At 36.3% G+C, this 11,882-nt stretch overlaps 1 protein-coding gene across 2 annotated transcripts in view; it reads left to right on the top strand.

The window, feature by feature from the left end:
• Positions 1-11,882, top strand: part of Rbp6 (RNA-binding protein 6) — a 701,590-nt gene that overhangs the window by 365,477 nt on the left and 324,231 nt on the right. The gene's annotated exons all lie outside the window — the stretch shown is intronic.

The raw sequence follows: 11,882 nt of genomic DNA, 5'->3' as shown, positions 1-11,882 counted from the left end.
CACACACACACACACACACACACACACACACAATGAGAAAAGAGCATATACCTAAATATGTAGGTATATGTATATTTTTCAAGATTATACAAATTAACATAGAAATAAAATTTTAATTTGTATTTTTGTATTGGACAAGAATACTTATATCAATTAGGACAAATGACCCTATTTTCAGTCAAAATGGATCTTAGTGCTTTATATATATTTAATAAAATTTTCTTCTGAAATACGTTTTTTATTCAGTGCGAATTTTATATACTATTATATTATCCAATTCTGCAAATTGCGTGCTGAATCTTTTTCAGTATTATATAGAAACATCATGAGAATTGAACTAGAGTAGTAATATCACATATTAATTAGCAAACAATTTAATAATTTTGATAATCATTTTACAAGAATATTAATAATGTTGATGTTAATAAGAGTCTCAAAAACTGTGAATAATTTATTGCGACAAATATTACCTTAGCCGAGATTCGAACCCAGATATCCTGTATTTCGTGTAAGCGTTTTCTTAATTTGGCCATTGGGGCTTCGGCAATATTTGTCGCAATAACCAGAAACTAGTGAGAGAAATGTCTTTTTTCAAAAAGAGACATGTATAAATAATTTTAATTCATGTTAGACCGACGAGAATAAATCAGTTAAGAGAAATAATCCTATTTTCTCGGTTAAAGTGGATTTTAGGCCGGTATTCATAATCAGTTCTTATATTCAAGACCGTCTTAAGTACAGTCTTGAGATGTCATAAACCAATGACAGAACCGTATTAGCGTCTTAAGATATTATTTATAGTAAAACGGCCTTGTAATAAGAATTATGAATATTGATTTTAGCGCTTAAATGTTTCAATGTGAATTTATATACATAGAAATAAAATATGCTGATTTTTTTCTCCATGGAATTATATAGTTTCGATTAAAAGTTTACTTTTTAGATATGAACATATACATTTTTTATCTCATTTCACATATATCTCTATTAATGATCATAAAATATGTATTTGACAAATGGATTTATTAAACGCTATCGATTGCGATCAGCGCAATAGGATTTCACGATGCGCTTCGCGATAATCATATCGTTCGTAATGGCAATTAATGTATCGCGAAGATCGTAAGAAAACAACCGCATGACGTTCTCCCGCGCGAGCTGACCGTTAAGGGTGTAAAACACACGAGTAACAACGAGCGATAATCATCGCAGCAGAACAATTAACCCCGTAAATGGGAGTACCCCGCAATTATGGACCGTTGATTATCGTCGGATAATACCCGGCGCGAGTAACAGGGTGACACGGCTGTTATTATGACGAGCGATTAGCGCTATTCACATCGTCCATCGTCCGCTACGTGCGATTTACAGCATTAGTGTCTTATGAATTCGCTGATTGCATTTCTGCCTGCGTATACATATCCCGTTCGGCCGCGATGTGGATAATTTCGGCGCGAACTCAGTTTTCAATACTATAGACATACAAGAACTCTTTTTTACAGTCGTCGCATATTCGTTATGCCGACAAATAAAGATTTTTTTTTATGTACATGGCACACAACCAAGAGAGAGAGAGAGAGAGAAAGAGAGATTGCTATTTATTTAGCGCCCTAGGATAGTTATTCTCTCAAGCTCCGAAATATAATAATATACAACAAATGTACAGAAATTACGACATAAATAAAAACTAATTTACAAAAAGTAAAAACTGAGTGAGAGAGAAAGAGAGAGAGAGAGAGATATTCGAACTTAAAATTATACTGGTTCTTATCTCCAATAGAAATTCGACGAAAGAAGAGAATCGATTTCAGACTCATCGAAAAGAACCTGCCATTATAAAATATTTTCCACCGATAGAGAGAAAGAGAGAAACACATCACATCCTCCGCATGCATGCCGATTATTGATTTGGGATACCGTTCGCCCATCCGGAGTAGTACTATACGTCCGTCACATTGACCGAACAAACATGATAGCCACGTTCGTTCGACCGGGACGAGGGTGGAGACGGAACCACTACACAAGAGGGAGCAACGAAGTGGGATGGGAGTCGGGTTAAGATACGATATTTGCAGGGTTATTAGACGGGGCGGTAGCAGTTCCCTCGCGCTTGGTGCGCGATATCGATCGTGCATTTGCCTGATGAGTTGCGTTATGAATCCTAGTAGAAAGGCATGGGGCGGAGGCAGGTAGGAGGGGGGGAGAAGGGGGATGTTCAGCCAAGTTTGACGTGCAAAGAGCTTAATATGCCGTTGATTACGCTCGTCGCGATTCCACGGTTTTCGCTTGCACGTTCCGCCTCCACGTTCCGCACAAACCCGTTCGCTCTCTCGGTCTCTTTTTACCCACGCCCCGCTCTTTCCTTTCTCTTCCTCTTTATTGTGAAATGCATAAAACCGCCGTTTCCGCAAGGCGAAACGCAGCGATGCGTAACCACCATGTGTCGTCATGGGTGTGGAGCCAATGAAACCGACGACCGATTTGTGGAACGCAACGACCCGTAAAAGCGATCTTTGATAGGATATAGCAAAACTACTGTCGCTCGTTCGAAGAATTCTCCCCGGCTCTATTTCATTAGTTCACTCTCTTTTCTTCATCCAATACACTGCCTTACGCACCAAAATTTATAAATTTCAATATTTCTTGCAATTAATAATTTAAAGTGAGAGAGTGCTTATCCAGTTTTTTTTCTTTTCTTATATTACTATCGTCTATCACTAACTTTTGTCATAGTTGGAAGTTAGTAACGGGCAATAGAATGACAATTTGAGATGTAAAATTACTCAGATTTAATTTGACGATTACTTACTATAAATTTATGGTAGGATAGTAATTTATTAGTAATTTTGGTAAAATTTATTGTTTTCGATAATTTTATGTACAAACTGGCTGTATTCATGTTTTCCACATTAATGCATAAGATAATATGACTAAAATTCTTCTTATATTCTCATCAAGTCGACTTTCATAAGTTAGTAAAACTGCATATATTTAAAAACAGGCCTTATCATCATTGAAACCATGTCGGTTTATTCCTCAAAATATGAGGACCATTTCTCATACATAATTCACTTGAAAAATAATGTTGAAGCTTAATATTACATTCTCCTTATTATTATTCTCCTTAAATTTCTATACATAGTATGATCAAAATTTTTTTTTAAGTTTCTTTAGTTACTATGGATTTAGTTTCCTAATTACTATATGCTATATATAATATATCAACATATCGTATCAAAATATTTTATTGAAAAAATATGTATGAATTAAATATAATGTTTTACTCGTCTTAAAGGTTTAATACACCTTTCAAGCTTTGGATAAAAAATTATTTTATTTCTGCTTTTTTTTTAATTACCATTTTACCGGTTTTCTAAAATTATGTAAATAACCTCATAATAAGTTATCAGCTAGATTAGGCCATTTTCATCTGTAATAACAAAAACGATGAAAATATAATTTAAAACGTAATATTTGAAAAAACCATTCTGAATTAGAGCAAAAAAAAAGGAAAAGGAGATAATAAAATTACTTAACTCTCAATGTATTCATATAACTGTCTTATATATATTTTCGTTTTAGTATATACACATATTCTATTACTTTTTATCGCTTTAAAGCGGAAATCTTAACTTATCGTTTTGTGATTATTACGAAGCCACCAGCGTGTCGCGTAATATCGCCCATTTCCATCGTTTGATTTATCTCTCTCGCAGGATATATACTGTCCCTTGGTTACTGATCCGACGGTATCGTGTTTCTAAACGTCTAAACGAAAATCTCTCCGTTTCGTTTGCATCCTTCCTTCGTTTCATTCGTCTTCGTAGCTCGTGGAAGCAAGTCTCGTTTTCTGGGTCAAGATGCCTCAAGGTGTCTTGCGATCGTGTGGCAATCGCAATTCCGGATGGAATTGGCCGAGTCGCGACAATAGTTTATCGTCGGGCCGCTGTAAGTGGGTTATTATAGGAAACTGTCTGTGGCGCCTCCGACACGGAAATTGCTTATGCATTAAGCAAATACAACAGAGAGAGGGGGGGAAGGGGAGGATGAAAGCAAGACAGAAAGAGAGAGGGAGAGAGGAGAGAGAGAGAGAGAGAGAGAGAGAGAGAGAGAGAGAGAGAGAGAGAGATTACAAAGCGCAAGTTCAGAAGAACGGATTATCGTATTTTGGATATCTGTGGAATCAATCGTAACATTGCTATTGGTTGTTTCTTTTTTGAGTGGTAGATATATAGCTTTCCTAATACATGCACGTGTACAATAAATCCGTACTTTCTTGTAATATATGCTCACGTTTTACTTCGTTGTAATATATGCTAACGTTTAACATATACGACATTATAATAGCGAGATGTATGTGATAAGTATACATTGTAATTACATGCCATGTAAGATATTACAATTGCAGTATACTAACAATAAATTGTAGCAGGAGTATACTGTTGTTGCATGCAAAATATACATTTCATAGCTGAGTGTCTCTTTGGATGCCCTGGCAAAAACGTACTTTCATATAACAGCATATTGCTTGTAGTAAGTAATACTTATCGTACAGCGATAGGATAAGATCGTACTATGTAAGGCATACCACAATATTTGACGTTATGTCTACATGTTAGTGTATACGTTAGTCAAGTGTAGTTAAAGGAAGTTTGAAATTGCTCGATTTTCTAAGTTCCTAGTTAAGGAGCTCTCAAATCTAAGGAATTGCCAAGGCAAGAATTTTTATTACCTCGTCGAGGTATGTTTTCATTCAACTTATGGATGGTACTCCATGATGAAGTAATTGTACATAGCGCACTCTACTTGTTTGAAAATGTAATGATTTCAGATTTTCTATTCTTTCCTTCTTTTTACGTCCGTATTATGTAACACGGTTTTCTCCATTGATTTAAAACGTTATTTTGTTATATTACATTACAGTGCATACCTATTGCTTAACATTATTTTATATTATATGTATATAAAAATACCTACTATATGCAAAAATATATACTTACCGAGATTACTCTTTTTTTTTAGATAAACGGAGAAAAAACGTTTCTGCTGAAGTCTCTAAAAATGTAGCTTATAGATACAGACAAAATAATTTTGTTGGATCACCAAAATAGAAATCATATAGAAATCTCAAGCATGCTGAATAAAACACGCTGCAAAAAGTTCTGGTATTTTAATAACTAATTTGAGCGTCCTACGTATTACGTAATTATTTTGATAGTCTAATAAAATTACTTTTATATCTGTATCTAGCTAAATTTTTTAATACTTCAGCAAAACTGTGTGAAAAATTTAATTCTTGTTCGATTACCATCATGAATCGAGTTAGAATTTCGTTCTTCAAAAGTATCGTTAGATAACTAGAAGGAAAGGAGAGAAAGTCAGTGAGGTGAAGAATTCGACGTTGCATAATCACGTCCATCACTCCGAAAGATCGCTATTAATATCCTGCGGATCCATCATTACCAGCCGAGTTCATCGTGATGATATGTCATCCGTTGACCCACGCGTCAAATAAATCTCGATCGCTCGCGTCCACTTAGGGGTTTTCAGCAGCTATCCCGGAGAAAGTCCGCGATATGGACGTGCAACGTTTGACGAGCGCTCTTCGGGAGGAGACCTTAATTACCCGTCGAGGCGGCGAGCACGTGGCAATTTAAACTTCACGACCTTAACTGCTGGCACGGTTGGCGAACCAATGGCGAACAGTCGGCGCGAAAGAGATGGGTGGATAGAGCAAAAAGGCGGAAGAGCGCGAGGGAGCGAGAAGTGAATAAAATTCGAGTCGCTCGAGCCGGAGCCAGTCACGCACGCCTCGCGTGTTAATCATCCTGACTTATGTGCCGGCATCGCCTGGAACAAACGACGGTGATAAACGCCCGATGCCCCGACAGAGAAACTCGTTCGGAGGAGAAAAGCTGGAAAAGGGGCCGCGCGCGGAATTAATATTTGTGACTGCAATGTATACACACCCCGGCCTAAAACGGAGCCGACCGCATCGCACGAATGGCCCGGTAGCTCGAGAGATCGTTACGAGCAGGCTGATGTACGTTTTAGTCTCGTTTCTCGGCGCGTTCTCTTTAGTTGCACTACCTTTCTTTTTTGGCTTCTTCGTTGATTTAAGGACTGTAAATCTTGCTATGGTTGAACGTGCAATCGGACGCAGGAAGACTATGTCCGATGTAAGAATAATTGCAATTTTGTAAATGCTTATTTGGAAATTCTGGGAAATCTAATATTATTCTAATCAATACTAATAATATAAACGTTATTATTTCTATAATGTGTGAAATGTATTTTTTGCCGTATATCTATTTTTAACTAATTCGTAACACAAATAAGAAGGTCAATCTTCGGTCATTTTGATGCCTAATAATATACATGTAAATTTTTACAATTACCAGTTCAAGCAAAATGTCTGCAAGGTAAAGGCGAACACAATTGAAGATAAATATGTTAACAGATTAACGTGATTCTAAAAATTATGTACGTAAAAAACGAATACTGTGCATCAATTAATTCTAATAATAATAATAATAAGGATATATGATAATCTAAAGGACATTAGTTATATATGCGGCAGTAATTCTAAGCAGAAAATATTTATATCGTTTATTTCGGTCAGTATTATAATCGCACGCCGATTATTTATCAGTCTCGACACAATTCTGAACTGAAGCTAGAATATGTAATATCATAAATTCTAATCTAATTTAATCTAATCTTTTTTTTAATTATAATTTTAACTGAAATAGACGATATGAACACTTTCCACTTTATAGGATTACAGTCGTATATAGCTGATGTTGTTTAAATTATTATATATTTTTATCATTATTAGAATTGATTGACGCACAATATTTGTTTTTTTTCACAAGTATAATTTTTAAAAACGTATAAACGCATTTGTCTTCAATTCAAAATGCTCGTCTTTATCTTGCAAATATAATTTTGTTCGTACAATAAGGTCAGCTTTTGTTTTCGCTGCTTATAAATAAGAACGATCTTTGAGCGTCGGGAGCATTTGTTTCCTACAATTGAAAGTATGTTGGAAGTTTCAGCGCGACACAACGTTAATTTTGTGTAGGTCGCATTAAGGGAAATAATACTACGCTCGACGTCGAATACACCTCGTCCGACATCGAGCGGCGATCCTATTTCCGAAAAAAGATAACGGTGTCTTCGCAAAAGAAGACAAATAAATGAAGGAAAGATCTGGATTGTGGCAAGGATGATAACATGTACAGTCGCCGGATTGTTTGTTCTGTAAGTAGCTAAGAGCTCGACGAAGTTTCTCTCGGCCGGCGTCGTTTCTGCGTTTTACAATCCGATTGTTATTGCTGATTTTTCGCGAGTGCGAATCTACCATTCAAAAATAGAATGCATCCGAAGAGTAAACGGGGTGGCAGAGAAACGGTTGCGGGGAGGGAGCGAAATACCAGGATGATGAGACGTCGAGGGGATGGAAGGACGCAGCGAGAGGAACTTCCGCCAAAGTAGCGAGCGGCTGACTTTTAACCGTACGACGAGCAGAAGTGGATGAACCTCGAAGGAAGTCGGGATCGCGAAATAGCGGAAGAGGGTGAAGGAAACGGTGGAGGCGGTGAGAAGCTGCCGGATAGGCGACGAGCTGAGATTGCAGCAAGGCGGTAAATAACACGTCACTCGCCACTCCGTTTACTTTGCGCCGCCGTTGGCAGTGCTTGCGGAGAGAGAGAGAGAGAGAGACAGAGAGAGGGAAGGAGGGAGAGAGGAACGAATGACGTAGCTCGTCGACAAACGTCGTCTGTGGGGGAAGAAGGTGACGTTCGCCGGTGTAAATCATATCGGCAGTAAAGGCGATCGAGACTTAATTAAAGATATCAATAATTAAATCTTCGAGATACATGAAAAGAATTAACGAAAGAAGTGTTAGTCGCGAAAGTACATATTTTTAGATACAGTTGAATTATTTTGAAAATAATAGCATAATGAGTGATTGTGAATAAATTCAATAATTAATGATTAATAAATAAATTCAATTATTTCTTCATACATTATTTCATACAGCACAAATTTACCAGAGACGTCCTAAAGATGTCCAGAGGAGTCCTACCATGATTTTACAAAAAAAAATAAATTTTATGTATTACAATAAAGAAAGAAAGAATGAATGAATGAATGAACTGTTGGTTTATTAAAAAACTGAAGACACAATTATAAAAAAAATAGCGAAATTTATACAATTATTTCTACATATATTATGTACTATGTCATAAATGCATCTTGAATCGCTTCTAACAAATACATAATCTTACTATCTTAATATAATATCTTATGTATTATCTTAAGATTCGTCCATGAAAAGTTTTATAAAATCACTTTTATCGACGTGGTGTCGATACATAACTATAACATTCCGTTTACACCGCTACTCGAGATTTGTAATTGAAATTTTCGACAAGGAAATTGCGTGGCAGAAGTGTCGAAGGACGGAATATCAACTCCTCTCGAAAGCTGTCGTTATCGAGGTTTCATTTTCCACCTTTCATTTTCGAAATCGCGATGCCCTCCGATATTCCCTATAACTTCCGTCAGTCATCGTCGCGCGGCGACACGATAACGTCGCCGATGATCTACGATCAATCTCTGCTGAAGGAAGGCAAGAGGAAAGAAGCGATCTACGAACAATGACTGTGGCGCAGCAAGCATAAAACGACGGGCGCAGCCCGATGAAAGCCACTTCATGGTAATTACACCAGGCGATCCCCTGATCATCTGGAAGGCGTTAAAGCGCAAATGAAATCAGCCGGCAGTCCGGAGAGAGGAAAAAGTGCTCGGCAGTAAAGAAGGGAGGGGGAGGGCGAGAGTTCTGCATCATCCCGCAGAGAGAGAGAGAGAGAGAGAGAGAGAGAGAGGAGGGGAGGGAGAGAGAGAGAGAGAGAGAGCGCGACGAAGGATGATGGATCGGTTCACGCCGGAGTAACCGCCAACGTTCCTAACAGCCATTTCGTAATTACACCAGCAGCGATTCGTTCGCGTCTTATCTATCGAGGCCCATCAATAATCCCTCCTTTTCGTCCTTTCCACCTAGCTGCTCGTCGTCATCCCGTCGATACGGTAAGCGTCTTTTTCCGATGCGAAACCGTTACGAGGCGCAGAGAGCGCACTCTTTTCCCGGTTTTAAACAAAAAACGTGCAACCCCTGAAACCGATCGGTTCGCAGAGTTCAGGGGTGAGGCAGGCTTTTAGGGAATATTACATACTTTCTCGAAGGATATTAAATTCTGAGATTTATCTCGGCCCCGTCAACTTCTCGTACTCGACCGCGCGATTATCGAGTCGAGGTCGATTTCCATCTTATGTGCTCGAAGGAAATCCCGCCGGAGCCTCTTTTGAAGCTTCATATTAATATATTAGTTCTCTAGCGTATATCCGGAAAATCGCAACGTTTGTTATCCGAACGAAAAGTGGCAGAGCTGGAAAGAGGGATGTAAAACTGCAATATATGTTTATCAAATATTTATTGCGTATTTGTTGAGTTCGTTGAGTACGCGATTCTGCACGAATCGTTTTATAAAGTGTTAGTAGAACATTTAAAAATTAAAAATCTTAATTACGTATATTATACAAATTACGAAAGAATACGAAAGAATTATATTTGATATGATAAATATACCTCGATCGTGGGGGGGGGGGGTAGTCTACTTTTTAGTTACATTTACTTCGTGAGAATCTTATAATATAAACTTTAATATAAATTTTAAATTTATAATAATAGTTTATACAAATTATTTATTAGTTATTTATTAAAACTACACAATATTTTTGCTACAGAAAACTAAGATAAATTCTTCAACGATTACTCAATGAGAGCTCTATATTTATAGACATTATTATTATTAGATTATTAGTTTATATCACATTTAATCTGCCTAGAAGTACAATAGTTATTTTTAAATGAAAACGTTATAGTTGCATGAGTATTTTATTGTTAAATTATGTATTGTTCAAATATCCTACCGAATAGTCCGAATTGTATGCATGAAATCGAGCCCTCATCGCGTATTTACCGAGCTTTCAGTGTGAAGCTTCCTAATTGTGCGATCTGGTTTCACTGTTCGATCGAAGTATCGCTTTGTAAGCTGAGCAATAGAGAATTATCTGTGTGGAACTAATTCGTAGCCCCTGCAGGTATCATTCCCGATTATTGTATTTCCTAGGCAAAGCCACTAGATTAATACTTCTGCTTATATTTACAATCTAATCGCGGAAATATCACGAGAAACATGACGCTACTACGACTTTAATTAAATTTAAGATATTAATTATATGACTTTGCAGGGTCTTCGCATATTTACCAAGCTTAATTGCATATTTGGAATAAGCAATTAAGCTAATATTTTTATTCACGATGCAATTTTCTTTTTACATATTTGCATTATTATATCATTTACACAATGCCATAATGACAAAGACATCAAGTATGACTTGTTTGCTATTTCAATTATCACTTTAAGACATCGCAATCTCTTCATTTCAATTAAATAATCAGGTTAACATCTCATTTATATTTATGATCTCGCTATAAAAGAGCTATGAGAAATATGACTGTAATGTTACTTCGAAAGTACTTAGCTTGAGACATCGATTATATGAAATTGCAGTCTGTGTGCAATGTCTTTCTTCTCTCATATCTTCACGCTTAATATTAGAGAAAAGAATTTATTTTTCAGCTGATAATCTTTCTTAATCACATGAGAGATTTTTACTGCATGATAATTGACATTATTCGTTTACCATTGAATATTGATAAATTCTTTTATCATCGAATATTGATGACAGTATCGGTAACACTTTGCATTATATATTGTTTTACTGTGAAAATTTTTACCTGCAAAACATGTTGTAAATCATCGTGGCATTTGTTAAGTACAAATTGTAATCTCTTTGCAATTTCTAATTCGCGCATTATCTCAGAGAAATTAAACGTATGATACCAGGCAGTGAGTTTCGCTTGTTGTATTCCTTTCTTTCATTCACTCTTAAATATAGTAGGTAGAGACTAGAGAAAAAAATATTGAAAAAGCTAAAAATTTTCCTTAAAGCTTTATAAAGCTTCTTTCATGTTCGTTTTGTTTGTTTAAAAATTAAAATTAATTTCGGGTTTATACTTATTTGCTAAGATTAATTTGATATTAACGAATTCCTCGATGCTGCCTGTAGTAATTAATAAATAAATAGATTAGAGGAGAAAATAAATTACCCGATCACAAAGAATACGCGATGTCATTCTGATTGTCACCTCATCTGAAACCCCGCCGCACGGATCTCGTATCTTTCGCGCGCTTATTACAGTGACATTCGCCAAATTTCGGATGATTAATTGTCTCTTAGCAATTGTTTCTCAGAACAATTTTTAGGGTGCAAGAAAAACCCGATATTACCGGATATCAATTGAAGATACTTAGGGCTTAATAACATTTGTGAATTTTGGAAGAAATCGTTACTGAATTCGCGTGATCCAGTAAATTAATCTTTCCAATATTCATATACAATAATGTATCTCGATAAGTCAGTATATGTTTCAATGTGAGTTCTATTAATGTATATGAATTCAAAGAAATTAAAGAGATATCTGTAGGACGTAGGAGATTTAAAATTAGGACTTCTGAAATTAGATGATTGGATAATTATATAATAAAGGCATACAAAGGAATCTCCACGAGAAGTATGTTTGAATTATAAAATAATTTCAAGAGAGTAGATTATTTTTAATTTCTCGCATTTATTATGAGTAATGAAATTTCACTTGTAGCTACATTCATATCGGCGTTAAAATCTTGTTTTATCCGCGATCCGAGACAGTTGGTTCGTTACTGGAGACAAAAGGCATCTCCAGCCCT

This window comes from Mycetomoellerius zeteki, unplaced genomic scaffold (genome assembly GCF_001594055.1).
Source record: "Mycetomoellerius zeteki isolate Tzet28-1 unplaced genomic scaffold, Tzet1.0 scaffold135, whole genome shotgun sequence".
NCBI lineage: Eukaryota > Metazoa > Arthropoda > Insecta > Hymenoptera > Formicidae > Mycetomoellerius > Mycetomoellerius zeteki.
Note: the sequence above shows the minus strand (reverse complement) of the source record. Positions and strands in the feature narration are given on the sequence as shown.